The sequence below is a fragment of the Triticum dicoccoides genome, chromosome 5B, assembly GCF_002162155.2.
Source record: "Triticum dicoccoides isolate Atlit2015 ecotype Zavitan chromosome 5B, WEW_v2.0, whole genome shotgun sequence".
In the NCBI taxonomy this organism is placed as follows: Eukaryota; Viridiplantae; Streptophyta; class Magnoliopsida; order Poales; family Poaceae; genus Triticum; species Triticum dicoccoides.
In genome coordinates this window covers 164,242,668-164,250,700 of record NC_041389.1, presented here as the reverse complement: position 1 = coordinate 164,250,700, position 8,033 = coordinate 164,242,668, and the positions used below count along the sequence as shown (strand labels likewise).

The following is an 8,033-nucleotide window of genomic DNA, read 5'->3' as shown; positions in this document are numbered from 1 at the left end:
CTCCATGCACCTCTTCCTTCACAGGCGATCGCCTGCGAGGCAATGAACGGATCGAAAGCGAGAGACATTGACCACGGAGAAGAGAAAGGAGAGCTTTTTATAGATGCGTATGGTGGTGGAGGATTCAACCGGGGTCTTCCAGAACCACCACGATCGTTGAGGGCAAAGACATCAAGAATAAGAGATAAGAAAGACGAAAGCGGCACCGATCAGAACCACCAGCATCCTCTGCTTACACGATCAAAGCGGCAACAATTATTCACGCTAAAGCAGCACCGACGACGCTAACGCGAACACCACCACAGGTGGATCGTAAAGTAACTGCCACGCAGAGAGATGTGCAGCCCAGAAAGAGGAGAAAGCCCACGCATGCAAGGAACCGCCGAACGAATCTTGCAGAACCAGGTCAACGGATCAGGCTGGCCCACCCGCCCCAAAATTCGCTACACACCAACAGAATCGGTGAGGGCCTTAACAAAATTTTCACGAAAAGCCTATCGTCACAACCGATGTTTACCCCCCAAGCTCCCAAACTAATACACGCGTCGAGGCTCCGTACGCTCAAACGTTGCAGTCAAACAAGTGGGAGACGTAAAACCAAAAACTTCCCCGGATATAGGGGCTTGGTTATTTTTTGCCTGCCACTGGCTACTAGTTTTGCAGTAGTGCCCGTTCTAGGTACTGAACTGATGACATATAACACAGAGCAGTACACAACTGTTATTCATTTTCTTTACGGTACAAGCTACAGTACAAACAGAGTTCTTTTTCTTTTCCATGGATTCTACTTCCAACACTCCAGCGTACTTCAGTCAAACCTAGTTAGGCATGTGAGGCTGTTAGTATAGTTTTACTCTTGTATCAATTGGCCTTCGACAGATGGGGCAGTCCGCGACCTGCGGTCCACACCCTGAACAAGTCTGCATGTAAAGAAAAACTTAGAACTGGGAAAATGCGGTCTAGCTACACAGTCTAGGCCTACCAGTGTTATAGTCTCACCTGATGACCACAACCAAATGCCATGTCCCGGGGTTTGGCAAGGCAAACTGGGCAGAACTGCAGATATCGAAAAGTAGATGTGAATATACATATGTTTGTTCGATTTCAATGAAAACAATTCACTGAAAAACAGAATATACAGATGTTGGAGTAGAATCTTCACTAATGAAAAATGGCATGCTTGGATATTGAGCAAAAAAACAAAATTTGCCGTGCTATGCTCGCCATTCAAAAGAATATTGCTTGCTTTTCTACACTACCTAACCACAATGGGACAGGGAAAGCTTGCTTGCATAGGAAAGCAGGCTCGACTTGAACAGAGTACCAAGTGCTTGTTGGAGTTGTATCGAATATTGTGTACAAGGTAGGTTATAGTTAAACTTGGAGTCATACCATGGATAGACAGAGTATGGAGTCGGGTCCTAGTAGGACACTTGATGCGGAGCATCCTAAGAACATCACCATGTTAAGAGCACTTTTGCCAAGTGACCGTGCGGCATCTAATTCATACATATAAAGATGAATCATCTCCTTTATACGTGTTCACTTGATTCCTTCTTGGATGGTATACTACTTAATAATCTATCGTGCATGTATAGATTTGATCGGAGCTTCACGGATGACGAGGAGTGCAAGCACAAAGGAACAACTACACCATCCGCGAAGGAAGCGTGGAGGCGGAGACGGAAGATGGAGTTGCGGAGGTACAACCTGATGAAGAGGACCGTCTAGGAGCAGCCAAGATTAAGTCGTGCTCCAGCGGCCGGACATCCAATGGCGTACCAGACATCTGGTGCTTCCCAACCAACCGGACATCCGGTACCTGTCGTGGATCTAAATCTGACAGTAGAGTGGGGGGTAGGTATGGAGAGGCAAGGTCCTAGCTATGGAGAGGTTGTAAACACAAGAGATGTACGAGTTCAGGCCCTTCACGGAGGAAGTAAAAGCCCTACGTCTCGGAGCCCGGAGGCGGTCGAGTGGATTGTGTGCATATGGATTACAGGGTGCCGAACCCCTCTGCCTGTGGAGGGGGGTGGCTTATATAGAGTGCGCCAGGACCCCAGCCAACCCACGTAATGAAGGGTTTAAGGTACATTAAGTCCGGGGCGTTACTGGTAACGCCCCACATAAAGTGTCTTTACTATCATAAAGTCTACTCAATTACAGACCGTTGCAGTGCAGAGTGCCTCTTGACCTTCTGGTGGTCGAGTGAGTCTTCGTGGTCGAGTCCTTCAAGTCAGTCGAGTGAGTCCCTCGTAGGTCGACTGGAAGGTGATCTCTTCTAAGGGTGTCCTTGGGCAGGGTACTTAGATCAGGTCTGTGACCCTACCCTAGGTACATGACTCCATCAGTACCCACCGGAAATCCGGTGCCAGGACACCCAAGAGGAAATCAACGAATTTGCAAGACAGGCCACTTGGCCTCATACTCCCTCCCACCTACCCTTCTGTGGCCTATACTATAAATAGACCTCCCCCTTAAGAATAGAAACCAAATCATAGAGCCTAGCTCATGTATCTCCCCTTGTGAGATTCCTATTGAGAGAGAGACTCCATTGGAACACAAGGCCTCCACATTTGGAGAAGAAAGGCTTCATAAAAGCATCAAGCCCTCCTTGTCCTAGGACTTGGGGAAAAACTATCTTGTTCCATCTCACTCCTTGGATGATTTGAAACATGGATCTATCTATGTGTATCTTCATTTGTATCTATGTGTTGATTTGTGTGATTTCCCTTGTGTTCTTCATGGGTTTTCTCAAATCCAGCTCCAATTTATGAAGATTGGGCCACATAGGATCTCTACCCTACATCATCTTGGTATCAAAGCAAGGTTGCCACAAATTTGGAGCCTTACCCCTCACTTTCTACCCTTAGTTCTCTTGCCCAATTTCTAAAAATTTCCAACAAAAATAGCTCCAATTTTTCCTTGTGATTTGATGTTCTACCGAGTTTTTGTTGATTACTTTCTGTGGATCTAGTGCTTGGCAAATGGATCTACCTCCCTTGGCATTCTCTAGGCCCAATTTGTCTTTTCCCCCCATCAATTTTGCCCCCAAAATCACGATCCGGAGCCCAAATCCTGTGCTAGACATCAACCACCGGACATCCGGTAGCCCCACAGGAAATCCGGTGACTGTATAGAAATCGCGTCCCATCAACCGGACATCTAGCCATTACCGGACATCCGGTGCTTCTCAGACGACCAGACATTCGTTACCTGGAAAACCGACTTCGGCTGCCATTTGTTTTGGCCCTAACTAATTCATCTGGACTCCAATTTTGATGTTCTTTAGCTTGTTTTGTAGTTATTGACATCCACCATCCACCAAAATTAGTTCCCACACCACTTGAGTCCATCAAAATTTCCAAATTTTGGCATCTTCGCCTAGGCCCTCTACCAAAACCACCATAACTTCTGCAATTTTGACCCTTTTTCATCCCCATTGCATTTGTGGTCGTTGAGTTGTGATTTAAGTCTCCAAGTTGTTTCGGCAACTTAGGGACGGTTGCTTCAACAACGACACCGTGTACCGTTCCATCAACTACATCAACCATAAGCTTCCGCAAGCGACGATGATCATCCATCCTTCGTGACTACCTACCGGAAGCAAGGCCGGTTACCTCCAACTAAGTGAAAAGTTAAGTTTGACGAGTGAGGCTAGCTATCCAAGTATTGTCATGCTACGCAAAAACTTGAGCACCATAGTGATACGATATCATATTGTTACATCATTTGGTACATCATATAGTGTGAAAGCTTACTCCCATGCATATTTAGTTGAGGCTCAATAAGAATAGTGGCAAAGAGAAAAAAAAAGCTTCTAAGCAAGGAAAAGATCAAAACTTATAAGCAAAAGTGGGGCATGAAAAGACAAACTTGTGCATACGGATACATGGAATAGGAAAACGTTTTGGTTGCATATATAGGATTGGTGCCAAGTGGTGAATCATGCCCAAATGTGCTATCAAGCTAGTGTCTCTCCTTGTGTTTGAGCAACATGAGCTTAGAGAAAAAAAAACGAAACTGAGAGAGAACTCCCCCGACGCACCCCGCGTGCGCCACGGGAGAGCTTGCGCCGCCGGCGGCGCCCCTAGGCTTCTCCCTCCCTCCTCTCCCCGCCGCCGCCGACGCGGTGCTGGCGGCGGCAGGGCGTTTCCCCCTCTCCCACAGGGTGCTCTGGGCGGCGCGGGGCAGCTCGTCCTTGCGGGGGCATTAGGCCGGCAAGGCCTCCGGCAGCGGAGGCGCGGGGCTCTGGCGGCGGCGTTGGATGGTGGTGGTGGTGTGGATCTGTTGCGGGGGTGTGCCCCAATGCGGTCGCATCCTGGACGGCAGATCCAGGCCGGCGGCGATGGATGGCGGGCGTAAGCGGGCGGGGATGGTTGGCCGCTTCAGCCGGTGGTGGCATTGGTCCTCGCGGCGCGATCTCCTTGGCTCGCTGTAGCTTCACCGGTCCGAGTTGGCTGGGCGCGGTGGCTGGCATGCTTGTGGCGGCGACGGCTCCTGGATCGGGATCTAGCGCGGACGGGCGGCGCGGAGGCGGCCTACATCTTCGGCGGCGCGCCGCAACTGCTGCAGGGCAGCTCGGTACTGCCCCTCGGGGTCCCGGCGTGGATGTGGGCTGCCACGGCGTGATGGTGGCTCATGGCGGTGGTCTAGGTCGTTTCACGGCGGCAGCTGGGCATCTCCGGCGTCGGCCCATCGGTGAGCGGCCTGTGTCGGCCTTCGATCCCTCTCCTCGTTGTCCGGTCGCTACCTCCGTCGAAGGGTTGGCTCTCTCCCAGTTGCGATCCATTGCTCATCTCGCGCCCGGTGCTACAGGACAGAACTCGTCTCACGCCCGGCAGCAGGACCGAGCTCGTCTCGCACCCGGCAGCAGGACCGGTCTCACCTAGCGCCCGATGCAGCAGGACAGGTCGATGGAGGCCAGTTTTGGCCGGTCTATTAGGTCTCGACGCTGGGGGCCACCCAAGGGTGCGAAAGGCGGGGCCTTTACACTCGTCTCTTTGGTTGGGGTAACAGCGTGTCTCGGGTGAGGTGGTGTCAAGGTCTTGGATTCTGGGGCAGCGAGTCCCGGGTGAGGTGGTAGCGCGGTGCTCATGGGAAGAGCCTGTGGCTCGGTGTTGCCCTGTGGCCATGGCCGTGTGGGCGGCATGGTCGACGGGGTTGGCGTTCAATAGTGATGAGTGTTGGCCGGGGTGAAAACCTATTCGATCTTCGGACGGACAGGCGACAGCGAAGCTCGTTCCCTTATTGAAGGCGTCGTCGCGGCTCTCATTGCCTTACCCGTCGTGTTGCTCCAGGGAAAACACTGATCCTCAAGTCAGGCGGTGGCGACGCTCCGGTGTCGTAACCTTCTTGAAGGCGCCGCCTTGGACCCACGGTTCGTCGTATGCGGCTTCTATCTCTTCAAGGTGGCGTGTTCACGGTTGAGGACCCCGGTTGCTCTTGTAGTGCTAGGGGTGGTGTTGCTGCGATCAGCGCCTATGTATCCTGCCTTGGGTGTGTGCGTGTGTTGTGGTGGCGTGCGTTTGTACCGGGTTGTGGATGATCATTGCTTTATATATAAAGCGGGGCGAAAGCCTTTTTCGGTTAGTTAGGCAATTTTGTATTGCTCATCTCTATAGTTGCACAAGTCTCATTATCCCACCGCATGTGTTCTTTGTTGCCCTCCTCTACTTCAGTGATCACTTGCTTTCCATTTTGAGTCCTTTGGATTGATTTCAACATTTACAATACCTTGAACTTCAATTTGCTTGATATTTTGTGCCAGTAATCCCTTACCGAGCTCCACATATAACCTTGTTGTGAGTTGTGGGTGCGTTCGGGAACACTTATCAACACCATATTTGCTCTATTAGTACACATTGGACAATCTTCTATCCTTGTCATCCACAGAGCCGAGAAGGTAACTTGATATTGTTCTTTCCTTTTTAGCACTTACTACTTGCACTGGTGCCATGATGTATAGGGACGACACATCTCCTTCAGTCTACATCCACGACGACAAGTTCGATGTCAACAAGAGCTACGTCAACGCCAAGATGGACGCTCAAATGGAGGAGCTCAATGTCCTCATCAACAACGGCAAGAGGTCTTCAAGATCATCTTCAAGAAGACACTCAAGTGGCATGCTCACGAGCTACTATCTCCGGCAAGGTCACATCGGCATCGACACCATCACCGACAAGTTCGTGAAGTTTGAGAGCTCGAGGACTTCACCACCTCCCTTGGCATCTTCGCCTTTGGATGTGCGGCATCTTCCCTGACAAGTACCTCAACAATAAGAACAAGAGGAGCTCCCTAAGCACAGGTCCGCCACTTCCACGAGCTACTACGACCTCGACACCAACCATGAGATTCCTTTCTATGAACCTCAAACTACATCGAGTCCCCCTCCGAAGATCAAGTAAAGTGCGCCACAAGAAACTTCCACGACTACGGGTCGGCATGGTGGCTTCACACACTTTCGAAGAACTTCCACATGAGTTGGCCCAAGACGAAGACGGCTATGCGGCGAGAGTTTGTGCCTCCACTGTAAGGGCATATTTCTCCCTATGTGGTTTTGGTGCTTGATGACAATGCATTTGCGGACCAATCATGTGCATTGAGTATTTCAGATATCTCATGTCTAGGCACAAGACAATTCGGTGCCCCTCGGAGCCTAGTGAAGACGGCGTTTCTCTACGTTTCTTTTCGGTGGATTTGAGTCGTAGGAAAGGTTTGGGTGGAATCAACATGTACACGTCTGTCCCTGTGCACCACCTTTCCTTTGCTCCTTTGGAGCACCGACCATTTATCCGTGTCTCTACAAAATGAAGGACTCCAAGCGCTATTGTGCTGTGGCATGCGGTAGTACTGCTCAAGGGAGCAGCAGTATCGTAGTGGCCCACGGTAGTACCGTCCAGGGAAGCGGTAATACCGCATAATGCGGTAGTACCGCTCCTCAGGCGCGATAGTACTGTGGCCTCTAGCCCAGCACAGTGACACGCGCGGAAGTAGGGGCAGAAGTAATTTTTTACATCCGCGCCCTACGCGGTAGTACCGCTCCATGTGTGCAGTAGTACCCTGTCGGATTTTTGCACAGATCAAAACACAGCGAAGTAGCCACGGATGTAATTTAATTAGTCCGTGTCTTCCCAGCCTAGTCGAACCCTGCCTTGCGGTAGTACCGCAAGGACGCGCGGTAGAACCGCTCCGGCGGTTCTACCGCTCGTTGCTTTAACGTACCAGGGCCTCGTCTGGTCTCTGCCGCGGGAGCGGTAGTAGCGCAACCTCGAGCGGTAGTACCGCAAGTCGGTGCGGTAATACCGCATGTCGCGGGCTGAGTAAGTGGGTAACGGTTGGATCTTTCCTCTCACTATATAAGGGGGGTCTTCTTCCCCAAGTTTACTACCTCTTCCTTCCCCAAGCTCCATTTTCACCCAATCTCTCTCCCTAGCCAATCAAACTTGTTGATTCTCTAGGCATTGGTTGAGAAGGCCCCGATCTACACTTCCACCAAGAGAAATTTGACTCCCCCCACTAATCCCTTGCGGATCTTGTTACTCGGGTGTTTGAGCACCCTAGACGGTTGAGGTCACCGCGGAGCCATATTCCATTGTGGTGAAGCTTCATGGTGTCGTTGGGAGCCTCCAATTAAGTTGTGGAGATTGCCCCAACCTTGTTTGTAAAGGTTCGGTCGCCGCCTCCAAGAGCACCAATAGTGGAATCACGGCATCTTGCATTGTGTGAGGGCGTGAGGAGAATACGGTGGCCCTAGTGGCTTCTTGGTGAGCATTGTGCCTCCACACCGCTCCAACGGAGACGTACTTCCTCTCAAAGGGAAGGAACTTCGGTAACACACCCTCGTCTCCACCGGCTCCACTCATGGTTATCTCTCACCTTTACTTGTGCAAGCTTATATTGTGTTGTATCCCTTGCTTGCTTGTGTGCTTGTTGTTGTTGCATCATATAGATTGCTCGCCTAGTTGTATATCTAGACAACCTACTTTGATGCAAAGTTTAATGTGGTAAAAAAAACTAAAATTTGTTAG

The 8,033-nt window shown here is 50.7% G+C and overlaps 1 pseudogene; it reads right to left on the bottom strand.

Annotated features, from left to right (window-relative positions):
* Nucleotides 1–592: 592 nt before the first annotated feature.
* Nucleotides 593–8,033, bottom strand: part of LOC119309272 — a 100,442-nt pseudogene continuing 93,001 nt past the window's right edge.